Source organism: Periplaneta americana, chromosome 9 (assembly GCF_040183065.1).
Source record: "Periplaneta americana isolate PAMFEO1 chromosome 9, P.americana_PAMFEO1_priV1, whole genome shotgun sequence".
Classification (NCBI taxonomy): domain Eukaryota; kingdom Metazoa; phylum Arthropoda; class Insecta; order Blattodea; family Blattidae; genus Periplaneta; species Periplaneta americana.
The window spans coordinates 45,301,805-45,314,537 of record NC_091125.1 but is presented as its reverse complement, the minus strand read 5'-3'; the positions used below and the strand labels follow the sequence as shown (position 1 = coordinate 45,314,537).

Sequence of the window (12,733 nt, the reverse complement as noted above, 5' to 3'; positions counted from 1 at the left end):
AGGTTCACATAATATGCACGGTTTTTTTCAATAATTAAAGAGTTACTATTATATTTAACAGGCTGTGCATCAAAGTGTTCAATGTTGAATGCTTAGTGCAATTTTGTTAATGGAATTCACAGGAAAACTCTACAAGCTGTAATATTCACGAAAATGATACGAAATATTTCATTTATCGCGAATGAATACATTTGTTTCTACAAGAATTTCTAAGTTGAGCATATTACGTAGAATTTCGAATGTCGTTAAATAATGTAGCATTGATATATGCCTAGCATATTCAAATGTGAACAAATGAAAGTAGATCAATATATATATATATATATATATATATATATATATATAACTTGAACTTGACATAACAATTTTGAGACAACTATCAAACCTATGCGGTTGTGTGACGTCTCAGTCAAAAGCTAATAACGTCGTGATTGCGGGAAAAATATAACTCTGTTAAAATTTGGGTAACTTATGATTCGGTTTTAAATTACTCTTTATGGTTGAAATTTAAAACCATATCAAAAGTTACATCAGTATTTGACTTACTGGTTATTAAAAATCCTCAACCTGAATTGTAAAATTGGTTATTAAATTATAAGTTTTTTTGATTGTTTCCATCTTTCGTTCGTTTCACGGAATACATTACCCGGCAAGGCGAACTTCCTTAAGCCTTGGTTTTTCTGAACCGACGCATGCGACGTGCGAGATGCGAGGCCCGCCTCGCACAAATTTCGATTACACGAGAGATAGTGAGTCGTTTCTATAACTGCGAGATGCGAGGTCTGCGCACCTCGCAGCCATACAAACCACTCACTATCTCTCGTGTAGTCCGGATTTGTGCGAGGCGGGCCTCGCACCTCGCACGTCGCATGCGTCGGTTCAGAAAAACCAAAGTTTTACAGGTCAGTGCGCTGCAGTCGACCAGGTGTCCGTTTATGTTACGATAGTAGTGTTGTTGAACATATTTCCCGCATCGGAAATTTGCTTTCTGGTAGTACGTTTGGGATTGTTGCCTTTGTTTGACAGAAAATATTGTAAATGAATTAATGCGTTGTGTGAAAGTGTTCAGGTAGAAGAAAAGATTTCATGGTTCTTATTGCGTTGCAAAGTAATCCTTTTATAATGAGTGCCCGTGGCCGTCCACAGAAACGTGGTAGGACTTTAGAAATATTAGTGCTCCAATATAATGACGCGTGTTTATATTATGTAAATGCCATTGGTGACGGTAAATTGTAAATGAAGACAGTAGCATTATAATGTAGATCCAATAAATGAGCCGTTCAGAGCAAAAGTGGTGTAAGTCAGAAATAGGTAATGAGGGTTAAAGTAAACATTCTGTAAAATACAGTGCAAAGTAGTAATTAATATTCAATTTATTTAAACTATTAGTAGTCGGTGGATAGCACGAAGGACATATTAACTGCTACTTTGCGCTGTATTTTACACAATTTTTGCTTTAAACCTCATTACCCAATTTTGACTTGCACCACTTTTGCTCTGAACGGTTCAAATGATACTTATAGTCATTGTCAAGCATTTCATTTTAAAGGAGTGATCGTGAATGAGCATTTTAATTCATGCTGCCACAATAGTTTAGTGTTCTTTTCTCAGCCGCGTGTATATAATACTAAATAGAGAATAGTTTCCAATATGAAAACATAGTATCATGCATGGTTCATGGTGAGTGAAAGCATCAACTGAAGTAAAATCAAAATTATTCCTACATTACATCAAGGACAGTTTTAAAATCATGATGGATATTATATTAAAATGTTGTTTATGCTGAAATACTCATATATTAATTAGATCGTCGGAAACACACACACCTACTTCCTAGAAAGACTAGAAGAAGCTACAAGTTACTGTAATAGTATATTCAAGTTACATAGTCATTATTTGCTCCTTATTCTATTATTATTATTATTATTATTATTATTATTATTATTATATTTGTTGAAAATCTACAAGCAGCATTTGCTACTACAGGCCACTAGTATTTAATAATAAAAATGGTAATAATAATTCATGTAAATATTTGTGTAACAAAAATACAGTAGATGTAGGTGTATATTTATTTTCCTGCCACAGGGTCCTGTATATATGAGTTTCTAAAGAGTTGAATTGGTGACTTCTAACTAAAAAGTTTTATTTGAACTATTTTCATTAATGTAAATTATGTGAAAAATATGACGTCTTGATCGTTTTAAGACCTTCATTATTCTTTCAGTACGTTTTCTTTAATATACAATACAACAGAGCATATTCCAATAGCTCGATAGGTTACTGATTTATCAGTCGTCTAGAATCTACTACTACTGCCATCTACCAGTCTCTGAATAAACAGCGACGAACACCCACCACGGCGGACGGCCGATTCGACGCTACACGCAGAAGAAAATAGCTGCCATGTTTTCCGAAATGGAGGTGATAATGAAAGAAGAATTGTGGGGTGTTGGTAGCATGAGGAGGGAAAAACTAAAAAAAAAAAAAAAAAATACTAGAAAAAGCCTCACAGCCTTGGGCTTGTTCATTACAAATACAACTACGCCATCGCAAGGATTTGAACTCTGGTCCGTGGTTGCTGTAAGGCAGCGCGCTGCAAACTGAGCTAACAAGGAGGCTAAGATTCCTGCACACTAATGGTCTTATGTAATTTCTGGTATTTATGGAATTATTTATTATACTGAAATAAATTTACTGCATTTTATTGATACAATATTTTATATAGAAATGCATTTGTTAGTTAATTCGAATTAAAAAGAGTCGATTGCATTACCATTCAGATGGATACGCAGCTACTTCCGGAACTGGAGGGCAGCAGGTCATAAAATGTTCCACTTATAGGCTTTCACTTCACAGAGTTTCTTCAAAACTCTATTCGGCACTAACGTGTTCGGTAATTGTGCATCGGAATGTGGATGTTCTCTGCTCATGGTGGAGTCGACCCTGTTCGCATTACTCTGGGATATATACGTATGTAACTATCACCGTGCCGTACTCTCAATGGCTGGGCTAAGGAATTCGAAAAGTGTTGACGGCTCGTAAACCACTGGAAAAAATCTGTCTTTGGATTAACAAAATAAATTCAGTTCGACATTTTGGATGTGTCCTCTGATTTGAAGGAAAAACAAATTGTGTAGTTGTCCACTTAGTTAACCTGATTGATCGGAAACACTTCAATTTGATCTGTATCATCCACCGGTCTCCACCCCTCGTCTGTCTGTATTCGAGTTACGATGTGATAATGTACCCTGCTCCAAACCTGTCACTCCCAACACTTTTAGTATTCTCCATAAAGTCAGAACTTCCCCAATCAGAGAAGCCGATACAGACAAGTTCATAAATCACACATTTTAAGTGTGAGTCAATCCACATACAACACCTGTAATCGTCCCGAAGTGTGTCACTTTCTGAAAGCTAACAGTGTGGCCCGTGCACGGAGGAAAAATGTAGGACAATCTTCCCCTTTGCAAGGGGTGAATAGATGTCCATTACCGAGACGCTTGTAATGGTATTACAAACGATAAGAGATCATTTCAGTTAATGTTTTAAATGACAGTGGAATATTAATGGATCTGATAAATTGATAATCCACCTGAGTGTGCATACTTGTTCAACTTTATATCTGCTTCAAGAATTGATTATTATTTCTTACTATTGTGAGAACGTTGAACCAGTAAAATGACACATTTATATGCAGCGACCGCATGGTATAAGTCAACAATTAACACAATACGAGGTGAGAAATGTTCTTTTTTCTGACAGGGATCTAATTCAAGCCGTTAATTTGAAGCTAGAAACGCTACGGTTTAAGTCACAGGAGAGGCCGATGAACAACTTTAAAATTAAGGAGTTTAATTGAAATATTATTACTCATCATCATATTATTATTTCAAAGACTGACAATGAGGCCGATGGCCAACTTTCATCTTCACTTTTGAAGAAATATAAAAATATTAATAGATATAACCTGTAGCGAGAATCCTTTGCAATGTCATCAGTATGATGTAAAGTCTTGGTTTTTCTGAACCGACGCATGCGACTTGCGAGGTGCGAAGCCCCCCGACTACACGAGAGATAGTGAGTGGTTTCTATTAAGTGCGAGATGCGAGGTCTGCGCACCTCGCAGCCATGAAACTACTCACTATCTCTCGTGTAGTCCGGATTTGTGCGAGGTGGCCTCGCACCTCGCATGTCGCATGCGTCGGTCCAGAAAAACCAAGACTTAAGGTTGCCGTTTAAGGTAACAGAGAAGGAGAAAAAAACACACACACACACAACGTCCTTATAAGAGGAAAGTAAATTCCCCACTTGCCTGCCGGAAATTGAATAGTGCTCCGTTTTAAATTCTGCCACTTGCGCATGGACTGATCAAGAAGGGCTAGGGACATCGAACTCCCGGGGCTTATCAGGCTACTCGTCCACGAAACGGGACCTGCTCTATCAGGGTCTGAGGCAGGATGGTCCACCTGTCAGCGTCGGATTCGGAATGTCACCCAACCCAAGCCACCTGTCGGACTCGGACAATTTTCGCATATATAGGGCGCGCAATGGGCCAAAGCGTGCCTAAATGTAAGGACCAATCCGGTACTGACACTGCCACTAACCTGTTGATAGAGGGCAAACCCTGCTTATTCGAAGTAACTGAATAATAAATACTTTTAACGTGGAACGTTAAAGTGGGTACGTATTCGGGAAAAATGTTCGTTACCTTTTCTGTAATACTGTACGGCACGCGCATCTTGCTCCTTAGAGGGAGCGCAACTACGCAACCCGCAACATATCATAATTTCTTAGAGTTCTATTACACTAGGCAATAAATTATTTTCATAAGAATATTTCCACTATAAAATATATATTCGTGAAAAATGCTTAGAAAAGTGAAATGACAAATTCCAGGAGAATATCTCTCGGTCCGGCGATTGAGAATCACTGATTAGACCACATATCCACCGACTGATTACTGACATACTTCGTTAAAAGTATTTTTCAATTATTTCCTAAATTATTTCACGTTATTTAATTCATTGCGTTACATGTATTTCACATTTTTTCTAAACATCATTATTATTATTATTATTATTATTATTATTATTATTATTATTATTATTATTAATTTTTGAAATGCCTAAATAATTTTGTTACTCTGAATAATATACACTACTTTCCGCTCTAAATACATCGAGCTATTATATATAGAAGTTTCAGTAGCCTAGAAATAAAATAACTCTTCTACGTAACATTTCATTCAGCGAGAGTGACCTAAGTCACATTCTTATTTTAGTTAGCAATGACAGCCCCACCGTAGGACGAATGGCACGACACACTTTTTCATACTTTACGATACGACGTCTATGGGACAGAGTCGACTGAATGAGTAGTTGGGATATCAAACTTGTTTCCCGGTAACCACTTTTAGTCATGTTCATTAGTGATCCGATTGTGTAGAAGGCGCCAGAGTGACGATAAAAAGGAAACAAAACAACCACACCGGCCGTGAAAATGGAATTGAGTCGGGATACTAATGGTTGAGGTCAAGGTTGATACTTATTGCAAAAAGAACGATCGAGTTATGAAAGTAAATAATCAGCTGGCAATAATCACACGGTATCAACAAATCATCGACTTTCTGTGAACATTGCATCAGCAAATGGTAGCAAATGCTGCGGAATAAACAAGTTTAAGGGGCGTGTTTCACACAGCGCAGCAAATCAGAAATAGAATGAAATTATATAAAAAAAAAACTGTAAGACGAGACCGCATTTTGCCTGCATACACGTGGCCTCATACACAGCATAAGAAGCAAATCTGTTTACACTTTCCTCTTATCGTAATGTTGTGATACATCTGCCTGGTGCCGGTTCGGACCCTACAATTTGTTTAATACACGTTGGGAGCTTTATCTAGGCCTACATGTTGCAGCAGTTTCGTTCGCCTATTTAAAATTTTAGATTACTCCCCTTCTAAAGGCAAGACTTAACATTATCAGATCTTTCGTATTGGTGTACTCGTTTAACCCACAATTACACAACAATAAAATTCTTTCTTTTTGCAGAACTTTGCAATATATTTAATGTTAACAACCTCTTCATTTAAACAGTTCGCCTAATCATTATAAAGTACGTTCAAAATTGTTAGTGAATCTAAATTTAATTTTGGCCTTGTCGATATATTAAAACAGGGCTAAATCTTCTGAAATGATGGTTGGTTTCTCATAAGTCTAGAGGTCAGTCAGGTTGGAAAAAATTATTTAGACTTTTGTAAGACGGAATTTATACACGATGATTCACGAAGATTTACCGTCCTTTACGGAGATTATTTCTTAAGACATTTTGAGCAAAAAAATGTCATATAAAAGTAGTTCCTATTCTCAATATTTTCAGAGTTACATTAATTTAAAGTTGTTTGTAAAATACGTTTTTTCTTTAGTTTGATGGTAAAAGAATAATACAAATAGAGAATGAACCATTCAGAAGTATCATTTCTTTAATTTGCAAGTATTATGAAGCTAAAAAATGTGCTGTGAACTCCTTAGTTGCTTCGTACAGACATAATTTTTATATTTTTAACTAGAAAATTACATTATTCTTACGCACTTATCACAACAATTATTACAAATCACATCACTTCCACCGATTTTATTATTTGCAGTACAATTTTGCATCCTAATTTACAGTCTTCGAGAGTTTACAACACATTTAAAAAATGTCGCCGTCCGCTTGAGTAGGCCTACACTTGGCCGCATGCTTGTGAATGGCACTCGTCGCGCTACGTCGCGCGTCGGCTATCTTTGATTTCTGTAGCGCTCGCGCTGGTGCTGACTGCACGCTGACCAAGATCACGCGTTCACAGCAATGCGTTCCAATAACAAAACGTAACTCTTTAAATATTGAGAATAGGACACATGTTTACATGACATTTTTTGCTTAGAATGTCTTCGGAAATAAGCTCCGCAAAGGACGGTAAATCCTCGTGAATCACCCTGTATACCCCGTTGGAGATGTTAGTTCTGGATTATGGTTAATACAGTGAGATTATTCGTTTGTGAGTCAGTTTTTTTGCTTTCGGGTGTGAACGTATCGCCAGCCAGCAAGGTTAACCTACGGTCATTCGAATACCTTGCCTGTTGAGCAGTATTCAATCAGTTCTGCACTGAGTGAATAAGCTTACAGTTGCATGATTTTGTTGTTCTTATCTGTGTGAAATAATAACAGGAAGTAATGTTTCTTTACAATGAAACATTCAGCAGTGTATAGGCCTAGTTCCTTTTTGAAGAAGGCACCGAAATGCCACGTATGAAATATTATTTACAAGTGTTATGCGGGGCCGGTTATAAGAACGACTTATCCATATATTAAGAGTTTCTAATTAATTGATTATCTAGTGGACTTACTCGTGTTAATTATGTAAGATTTGTCCGGCTTACAGCTGTTTCAGTGCTTCACGCACCATCCTCAGAGCCTACTAGATCACGGCGTCATCTCGAACTTCAAGGTGCTCTATAAGATAATTGTGAACCGTATACAGTAGCTAATCAACTAAAAATTTTAATTCCTGTTGGCACTGCAATAATTATAGTAGCTGATGTAAAGTATGCTCGTGTATCAACATCCATTCCTACGGTAAATATATGGTGTGCTCATACTACAAAAACTTCTCTGCCTGTTATGTGGGTGTGTTTGATTGTTGAAAGGTGTTGAATGGTGGAGTCAAATAGTGTGTGTGTACTGAAATTGATCTGTGTGTTGAGAATTTGATCGGGGTGTGTTTTAGTGTGTTTGTATATTTCGTATTGTTCTAGTGTGTTGAGTTTTTGGTTCTTGGGTTGTATGTTTAGGATTTCCATGTCCGTATTTAGCATTGGTTATGTGATCGGCGTATGTAGATGTATTGTGTCCTCTGGTTATTGCTTTAATGTGTTCTTTGTAACGTGTTTGGAATGATCTGCCTGTCTGTCCTATGTAGAACTTATCGCAACTATTACATGTGAGTTTGTTTGTATACACCTGTGTGGTCGTATTTATTTGTTTGTGTTTTTTGTGTGTTGAGATGTCTTTGTAGTGTGTTTTCTGTTCTGTATGTTATGTTGTATTTCTGCTTTCTGAATGAAGATGCGATCTTATGTGTGCTTTTGTTTTCATATGTTAGTGTGATAAAATTCTCAAAACACAGATCAATTTCAGTACACACACACTATTTGACTCCACCCTTCAACACCTTTCAACAATCAAACACACCCACATAACAGGCAGAGAAGTTCGAGATGACGCCGTGATCTAGTAGGCTCTGAGGATGGTGCGTGAAGCACTGAAACAGCTCTAAGCCGGACAAATCTTACATAATTAACACGAGTAAGTCCGCTAGTTAATCAATTAATTATATTCAAGTGTTAAAAGTAGTGTACGCAAGATTCAACATGGATTATTAAGAGTTTCTATTTAAGAAAGCTTAACTTTTTCACAGGCGATGTTTAAGTGATCTCATTCGATACGCACATACTCATTGTCTTCAACTGATGGTAAAATCCAACGACAGAAATTTAATCTACTGCCTTTATCTCTGGTGCACTGAGGTTGTCTTACATGCAGAGTTGCCAGATTTTAGATATACCAAAGAGGGACATCTTTTTTCCATCATATAATACAGGACTTACTTTTGTCTTTAAAAAAAAAGGAATAACAATTATCTCTCTACGTATATGCAGTTAGTGACTAATATGAATCTCAAAATTGCAATTTTAATAAAAATTAAATTGTAGGTACAGGTTTTTAAGCACAAAACAATATTTATCTGGCTGTAAGTTACATCCCGTTTCTCTGGCGTCTTTCTGAAGGGCTTGTGGCAATAATGTTTATGAAAAATTATTAACTTAATGGCTTAATAATAGCTCTGTCTCACAATTTTCCCCAACTGTTTATTATTAACAGTAAACCACAAATTCCAAAAGATGTATCACGTGTGACAAAATATTTAAATTTCAATGTTTATTAATTGAGTACAATGACATAAAATTTATTGATATCTAAATTCATATTTATTTTGTGACAGCCTATTAGTGCTCAAAACCCATAATTTAACACAGAGTATACATTTTCAGAGTTTATATACATATTTGTCATTTGACTTTAGAATTTTCAACAAGCTTCTTTCCATTTTCTGTACCATGCTTTTCTGACGAACATCTCTTTTTAAATGTTTAGAAATACCATATTCACCACTGAATTCGCTGTTACAAACCTTACACTTGCCAAAATATTCGTTTCTCCCAATGTGCAAACCTACATTGTTAAAAAAATAATTTTAAATGTAATGTAATTATTTAGGCCTAGAAGAAAATAGTTACTAGGTAACAATAAAATCATACAAGTGATGTTAATTTTCTGAAGGAGGGACTGTTTGTGTCCCGCCTCGAATCAAAGCGGGACTTGGGATTTTTATATGAAATATGAATCGGGACATCTGGCAACCCTGCTTACATAGTTTTAATTTAAGCAATTTTGTGGAATTTTCTGCCGACGATTTAGACACCCAAGCCTCTTCCTTTGAGTGATTTTGTTTATATTCGCCGAGAACATACTCGGTTTTAAGTGTCTGTTATTTAACGACTCTGTATCACGTTTTACAATGTTTTTCACGCGACTTAATTCATACGTCTCATATTATTCATGGATACAATATTTTGTCTGGACGCATGTAATGTTTTTACATAGCTAACAAAGACTGAGTCTTCAAATAAGAGTGAGGATCACGTAGGCCTAAGTGATTTGGCCGTCTCTTCAGTGCTACCAAATCAGTTATCACCAAAGAGGGAAAAATCACAACAATGCGACGTACTGAAAATAATAATAATAATAATAATAATAATAATAATAATAATAATATAGTAATTAACAATAACAATGTCTTACTTATTTACCACATCTCATCTTTATGTTGCGAAGTGTTTTATAAATGGTCCAATAAATTATGAAATAGTTCCTCCTGGACTTCTCGCATATTATGTTGGTAATTAGGATTAGTATGGTCTAATATTAAATTTTATTTTGTCTGGTAACATTAAATTCATTGCTTTAACTAAACAGTTTACGATTCACGAGACCTAACCTAAAAATGTAGATTGATCACGTGAAATGATTAGTACGAATTCCGAAAACAGAACACCACTTTAAAATGTACAGTTTACTTAAAAACTTACAAGCACTTTCTTTCTTGGGGAAGTAGCTACCATGCTCTTTTCTCTCTTGGACATTTTAATAAAAATCTAAACACGAAAGAATTGAATTAAAATGTCAAATATATTTACGTGCATGTTTCCTATGAAGTAGGTCTATATGCTATTTCTTATTTAATTACACTTACCTGAATATAGAGTTGAATTGGAATCACATCCCAACAGAACTGAAATGTGTATTGATATTAATATTACTACCGGTATTACTAATTAATTATTAGTTCACAAGTCTAGGTACTTGCATTTTCATTAGTTTACTTTACTGGTCTAGGTACTTGCATTTTCATCAGTTTAGTTTATTGCAAATCGAAGTTATTTCTGCCAACATAACAGAAAATAACTGCCAGTTATAGTATTTGTCAGTACCCGAAATTCGAAACGAAGTTGGTAAAAGAAAATTTAACCTGAGAGCTAGAAAATCACAATAATCCACTAGCATATGTAGCTATAGGGGAAAATGGTTAGGTTTCACCCTTACGGTATTAAGCAAGCTGACCCGGACTATACGAGGCAACGTTGCTTAAGGGCGAATGGCTCTTATTCTGGGTGGCTAAAAAGCAGAAACTGCCATGAAAAGGGGTATAGGTTATCAAACTTCGATGGAATAGGTAATAGCGAGATAGTATTTGAAAAGATGAGGCCAGGGACTCGGCATGTGGTTACCTGAAATTGTCATACAGTTGGAGTCTAAAAAAACCAGGTAATCAGCCCATGTGTGACTGCAGTTTCGGTTCAGTCGGTAAATGTACTTACCGCCTGAGCTATACGCCGGTGACGCTAAAAAAACATAAGAGCAAAGAAATATAGGGGATACAATTTCTGTACTAGGATCGAAAAATTATTCAATTTGTTTTTCAGTGGGTAACAAGGAAATAAAGACTCTTCTAATAATACGAGTGCCTTAATGGTGGAACTCGTGACATCGATGATGCTTGGTTATTTCTAAATAGAAACTGTCAGCATAGGATGAAGAAATGGGAAGAAGTATTCAGGATTGCAGACACTGAAATTAAGTCCTCAGAAAATTGGCCTATTTGAAAATAAATCAGAAACTAAAATCTCGTTACAGTAATGCCGTGGAAACACTAACTGCCAACTTACGCTTTTTCAGAACTGGGAGTGACAACGACGAGTTCTACTAAATGCAATATTATTAGCAACAATAACAACACATTGCCCCTGACGGTTAGATGCACTAAAACTGATCGACTTATATTCGATCTATAAAAACAAGTTCGTTGACAATGAGCTGTCGTATCAGTCAGCGTTTTATCTGCTCATCAATCAAAGTTCTATACGATGTATCCCGACTGCGACCACGGTTATTTATACCATCATCACCTTGTCATCTACTTCTCACCCACACTCCATGGAGTTCATTAAACCTGCTAGACAGGCACACTCACAGTGATCACTCGATAGCTTGTACCAGACCCAAGGCACTAGTTAATTACAAAAGCATCGGGAAATTCCAAGAACTGATCTGATTGTTACACTGCAGTGGAAATATGAACAATTGGTGTATTGCACATGAGTAAAAATAGATCGCTGACGTACAAGAATATTGACCGCATGTCATGCTGCATAAATCTTCATAACCAGAGACAGGATTATTTGCTGTTTAAAGAAACAAGTATAGTATGCGCACTAAAATGCACTAAAATTATTAAAATATGCACTATAAATAATATGCAAGCATAAATTAGCATAATAGCAAGATAGAAAACATATCAGTGGATTAGTCTTATTATTGTGTTTCCTGTTACAATATAATTGCAGTACCGCATACTGAGTTATTCTGAGATTTTTGTCTATGAATCATCAATGTCTGTTTTATAGGATGAAATGCTTTGAGTCACAAAATGTTTGCCCGTAACCTCACATTATCTAAACAAAAAGAATAAGACTGTATTGAAAGGACGATTTTTATTCCAGTAGACATAAGATCGTATAAGAAAGTGCCGATTTTAAATCTGCAGATATATGCATTTTATTGTAGTGATAACATAATATGCATGAATATAATTTTTACACTGAAATATGAATTTACTCACATGTGATGTGAATGTATATGCATTTTCGACCAGGGTATAATTCTCATTATGCAGGTTGTTGTTTAGTTAACTGTCCGAAGATCGTTTGAACCTCTTAAGTGACACCACTAAGGCACGAATAACTGAATAACCCTGAAAGAACAGAAAAACAATACCTGCGAAAACAGCTGCTCCATATTTCAAAGGGAACTGCAGGAGGTGCCAAAATGTTTGGAACGATAAGAGCGCACAAGAATTTTGGTGATTTTGTAAATAAAAATTGTTGAATTTATAAGGGGTTTTTTGTGGAGATGGAGTAGAAAATGTATGAATTTTTATAGCCATATTTGGAGAAAGAAAATAGTTGGAAAATATAATAAATTGAGTTGGACATGAGAGGTATATCCTAATGAAAGTGAGCATATCGTGATTTCTAGTGAAAAAAGGGAAACGTAGGAATGTAGGAAAA

General features: G+C 35.9%; 1 protein-coding gene across 2 annotated transcripts in view; it reads right to left on the bottom strand.

Moving 5' to 3' along the window:
- The window catches only part of LOC138705878 (uncharacterized), a 942,969-nt gene that overhangs the window by 267,137 nt on the left and 663,099 nt on the right, over positions 1-12,733 (bottom strand). The gene's annotated exons all lie outside the window — the stretch shown is intronic.